The sequence below is a fragment of the Pinus tabuliformis genome, chromosome 3_2 (assembly GCF_031772625.1).
Source record: "Pinus tabuliformis cultivar Carrire ecotype Pingquan chromosome 3_2, CPIR1, whole genome shotgun sequence".
NCBI lineage: Eukaryota > Viridiplantae > Streptophyta > Pinopsida > Pinales > Pinaceae > Pinus > Pinus tabuliformis.
Window position 1 is genome coordinate 394,487,298 of NC_142302.1, and position 6,142 is coordinate 394,493,439.

Below are 6,142 nucleotides of genomic sequence, written 5' to 3' on the forward strand. Positions count from 1 at the left end.
CTACACCATTACAAGATTGTAAATATATTTTCTTATTATTAAGAGAAGATAGAAACAACAATAGCAGGTGGTTTTCAGCCACATTGGGTTTCCACCTTAAATCTTGGTGTTCACGTGTGTTGCTTATGTATGTTGGTTTATTCTATTTTTACTACACTGTTTAGTAAGTTGCTGATGCACTGATTATAGGTCTACACATGATAAATTAACTAAATCACAAGTTCTCTGGGTATACGTTGGTTTCAATAATTACATTACTGTGTAAATGCTAGTTCACTTCATAGAAGTCGCGTATATAAATCTGTTTGGGAAATGAAAAATTATTGATCTAATAATACTGATTGACCCCCCTCTTAGTATTATTTCCAACATATTGTATCTAAATATTACCCACATGTGATTGTGTTTTCTTTCATTCAACTTGTATTTTCGAACATAAAAGGTGATTTATAGGCAATATGTAGGTCTCTTTTTCTCCATCTGTGTGGACATAATTGATAATGAACTAGCTTATTTGGAGAGAATTCATTTATTTATTGAGATATTGGATATAATGATATTTCGAATCTAGAAGGTAAAATGGCTACTGACATATGAATTAGTTTTTTTTTCCTAAAGAATGACTCTTTGTATTATGCTAATTTATCATGTACTAAAGTGAAATTTTACAACAGTGTCGGGTGACAATTTTGGCCCTCAAGTGAAAGTTTAGGCTAAATCTAAAGCATTCAAAATATCACCTAGATTCTTATCCTAATTAACTCCCATACTAACTTGAATATCTTGCTTCTGCTATCTACTGATTTCGACCTTCATTGGGTTGTTATTGAGGAATATAACAACATCCTTCACTTTACCATCATGTTTTATATTAGTGCATCATGTTGGAGAACACAATTGTATTACAATAATACATTAGATATCTAGCTTGCTTTGTTGACATGGATATAGTCCTTTGTATCAATAAAAAAGTCCTAGAGAAGTAATATCAATTATTACTATAATGGAATTAACATTGGAATCCATAACCACAACCATTGATCTTCTAGTCCTCAATAGTCAATGTGCTATATTATTTCCACTTTTTTCATCGTTACCCTCAAACTGCACGAGTATTGTATGTGTGATTTTTATTAAACATTAAAGGGATTTGAAAGATGATAGCTTTATGAGAAGTGATTACTTGGAAATGGTAATTCCATTATGTTGCTTCACTATTTTTTATTGGATGAGGTTATGTTGTCCCTTTGGGATCAATGGTAATGGATTATCCATTGGTTCTCTATTTAGTGTGGCATGTCTCTGGTTGATGGATCAATATGTTATTGGATATTTGGTTATGGTGCTTAAACTTTGCTTTATGTGACTATTCTTAGCATCATGATGTTGATATTGGTATGTTGCTTATTGTGTTTAGAGAGTACTACACCTATGTTTGTGTATGATGGGTCTAATTCCCTAAGGGGTTAGCTATGGTGGTGATGATAAATCATTCATTTATTAGTTGGAAGGGTACACTTCACATGTTCCCCTTCTCTTATGTTGTTAATCATCACTTGGCACTTGGTGAGACCTAGGTGGGGTGATATTTGATCAGTTTGTTTGTTGAGGTCTTGTAGAAATTATTGATATATTTCCTTTAGTCATCAAATGTTCGCAAGGATGGGATCACATTTAAGGAAAGTCTTTGGCACATTCCCCCTTGTTCTCTTGCTTGATTATTGGGGTTGTATTGGCACATGTCACTACAAGAAAAAAGGTCATTGGTGAGGGCCATGCCTATGATGAACCTTTAAGGTCCGTCACCAATGTCGCATATGGTGATGGTCCCTAAAAAAACGTTATTATAAGTGTATACAGTGATGGGACTTTAAGGTTTGTCACCAAATCCATTTTCAATGGCACTTTTGGTGAGGGTTGTTAAAGGCCCATCACTAATTCTCTCTTTGGTGACACTTTTGGAGAGGGTCATTAAAGGCCCATCACTAATTCTCTCTTTGGTGACACTTCTAGCGATGATCTTTTATTGAACCCCACCAATGCTCTTTTTGGTTACTTTTGGTGACGCTCAAAAAATGGTCATCATCATTGATCATTCCAATGCGTTTTTTATGACACTATGTACTTGGTACTATATTTTTTGTCAAAAGATAACGATTTAAGACCATTGTTGTAAGTATTTTTCATTATGTGTCCAAGGTCATAGTGGTTATAGTCAGCTAATTTGTTAAGAAGTAATTAGTGTCTATCATTTCCCTCAAGTCATAACAATATAGTTTTCCTATGAGTCAACACATGATTCATCTCTATTAGGTTTATTATCTAGCAAATTTCCTTTGGATAATTTTCCACTACTGTGTGTAGGAACTATATTATTTAATACATAATCAATCTCTATCAATTCTATTAATGAGATAGACCTAGCTCTCCTCAACACTCATGGAACAGCTTAACACGCTTTGGAACAATCCATTAACATTCCTTGGCACCTCACATGTCTTGGAACATATTTGTACCTAGAACATCTTGTCATGAGTAGGACTCCCAAGCACATGTCGGCATGCCCTAGCATAGCATAGCACTCCCCTAGAATCTATTGGCATGTCATGTAGTCCCTAGCATGCCCTGGAAAACCTTGGCATAATATTTCGTTGAAAAACATTAGTACTTGGCAAACATTAGAACTTGGCATGTATTCAAACATATTATAAGTGTGCCTAACATGTCCCTTTTTAAAAAGATAAAGTCTTGACTTATTAACCATCTCATGTTTTCTTTTCCTTGCATTTTAGCTTGGTTATTGCTTTTGTTGCCTTGAAACTCCTTGACACATATTGGCATAGTCTAGCACCCTACACATCCTAGCATGTCCTAGCACCTGGCATGCCTTGGCACTATCTAGAACATGTTAGCACACCATGGAACTACCTAGCACACTCTAGCACTTCTTGACATGCCCTGATATTCCCTGTCATGCCTTGCCCATGCTTAGAATACCTTTTCACTCCCCCTGTGGCATGACAACTAGCACTCATTGACAATCTTTGACACACCCTCATATTCATTCACTTCCATGCATTTTGACCTAGTGCTCCCATGTGTTGTCCTAGGACTCCGTAACACTCCTTAGCATGCATCAACACTCTCTAGCACACCTTATCACTCTTTGACATGCTCTTCCACTTCATAGCATGCATCACACTCCCTAAAACGCATTGGCACTTGGCAAGTCTTAGCATGTTTAGCATGCATTGAGATGACTTGGTATGCTTTAGCATGGTTTAATATTAAAGTTATTTGAGATTAATTATTAGAAAGTAGATGAGAAGCAACGGAGTAAGATTTGGCACTTATAATGAATTGACACTTGGAATTTGGCACCTATTGGCACCTAGTGTTGGTGTGCCTAGCATGCCCCTCATGGAAAAGGTAAATTGATGACTTATTGACCCTATTATGTGTTCATGTCCTTGTAGTTTAACTTTTTCCTCCCTTTTGTTGCCTTGGCAATCCTTGGCATGCATAATTGTCAGACCCTTGCACATCTTGACATGCCTTAGCACTTGGGACATCTTAGCTTGTTTGACATGCCTTCGTAATATCTGACACATGTTAGCATGCCCTAGAATTCCCTAACACACCTTGGTATCCATGGCCTCACAACTAGAATTACATTTTTCCATGACTTGGGAACCTTACATTCACTAAAACACCTTGGCACTCCTTAGTTGTCATGCCCTCACAAATAACCTTACTTTTTTTGTGACTTGGGAATCCAACCAATTCATTAGAAAAACAATATTGTGCCCAAACCAAATTCTCCCTTTCTCTAAAATTGCTTTGTCCACACCTTATCACAACCATAGGCTTGCCTCCTGCAAGTCCTATTCTGAACTTCTCCTAAAAAACCTCATCCTTGGGACACCTAGAATTCAATGACACTCCTTGGAACACACTCTCATTTATTCATTTCCAAGCATTTTGACCTAATTCTCTATTGTGTTCCCTTGACACTCCCTAAAACTCCTTAGCATCCATTGACACTGTCTGCCATGTGTTAGCATGCCTTTTCATTCCTTGGCATGCCCTGTAACTCTCTCCTAGCATGACTTAGCACAACCTACCATACCATGTCACTCTCTCCTTATCACACTTGGAACTCACTGACACTCCCTGTCACACACTCTTATTCATTCATTTCTATGCATTTTGATCTAGTTCTCCCTTATGTTTCCCTAGAACTCCCTAACACTCCTTAGTACGCATTGGCACACCTTGGTGGTTCGCACATCTTGGTATGTTTCCCTATCACTCTAGCATGCCTTGGCGCTACATAGCATACATTGTCACTCCCTCCTTAGCACAGCTGGAACTTGCTAACACTTCATTTCCACCCATTTGAAACTAGTGTTTCCTTGTTTTTCCTTCGCACTTGGCCCTAACACTCCCTAGCATACATTCACACCACACCCTAGAACCTAGAACATCTTGGAATGCCTTAGCAGTTGGCTTGTCTTAGCATGCCTAACATGCCTTGGAATTATCTAGTATATGTTAGTACTTCCTCGGATTACATGGAACACCTTGGCACTACCTAATTGTAATGCCCTCATAGATAGATTTACTATTTTTGCGACTTGGTTACCCAACCAAGTCATTAACAAAACAATGTTGTGCCCAACCGAAAGTCTCCCTTTGTCTTAAGTGCTTTGACCAACTTGTTATAATTGAAACCATAGGATTTCCTCTCACAATTCCTATTATGACCTTTTCCTAACACACTTTGTCCTTGAGACACCTGGAATTCATTGACACTCCTTTGCACACACACTTATTTGTTCATTTCCATGTATTTTGACCTAGTTCTCCATTGTGATGCCCTAACACTCCCTAACATTCCTCAACATGCATTGGCAATGTTCGACATGTGTTAGCATGCTTTCTCATTCCTTGGCACGCCCTGACACTCCTTAGGTATAATTCCCTCACAACTACGCTTACTGTTTTTGGGACTTGGGAACCCAACCAAGTTTTGACTCAAATACAACAACTTGACCAAGTTACAGTTACTACAACTAGGTTATGCCTTCTTCACCTAATAACTGACTATAACTCATCTTAGGCTAATCATGTATAATTTCAACTTATCCAACTTAACAAGTTACAAGTTACCATGTCAAGGCTCACGTCTAACCATGGCCACAAAACAATTGAGTAAATAGATTACATCTTGACATGCCATAACACCTGGAACATCTAACAATCCCTTAGCACTATGTGGCACTTGTTAGCACCCTCTACACTCCTTGGCATGTTTTGGCACTCCCTAGCAGTCCCTCACATGCCCTATAAATATGGCATGCCTTGGCACTGCCTAGCATATAACCTTCTCACTCCCTCTTGAGTCCTTAACACACCTGAAACTCACTAACACTCCCTATCACACACTCTTATTCATTCATTTCCATGCATTTTGAGCTAGTTCTCCCTTGTGTTTCCATGGCACTCCCTAACACCTGGAACATCTTGGCATGTTGCCCTGGCACTCTAGCATTCCTTGGAGCTATCTAGCATACCTTGTCACTCACTCCTTAACACACATAGAACTCACTGATACTCCTTGTCACATACTGTTATTCATTCCTTTACATGCATTTGAAACTAGCACTCCCTTGTCTTTCCATTGCACTCCCTAACACTCCGTGGCATGCATTGACACACCCTAGCACTTGGCACATCTTGGCATATCATTGTGATGACCTCTAGCATGCCTTAGCATTGGAAAGAATATCTTGTCACTCCCTCAACACACCTGAAACTCACTGACACTTCTTGTCACAAAATCTTATTCATTCATTTCCATGCATTATTTTGACCTAGTGGTCCCTTGTGCTTCCATGGCACTCTGTAACACTTCCTAGCATGCATTGGCATACCCTAGCACCTGGCACATCTTGGTCAGATGCTACCCTCATACTCTATCATGCTTTAGCGCTACCCATTGGGTTTTGAAATTGTCATTCATTTCCATTACACTTTCACTATTATGTCCATTATATCACCTCCATTTCACTACCATGTCACTACATTCATCTCACTTTCATTATCATTGGGTCACATTTATGTTTTTCCAAACTTTATT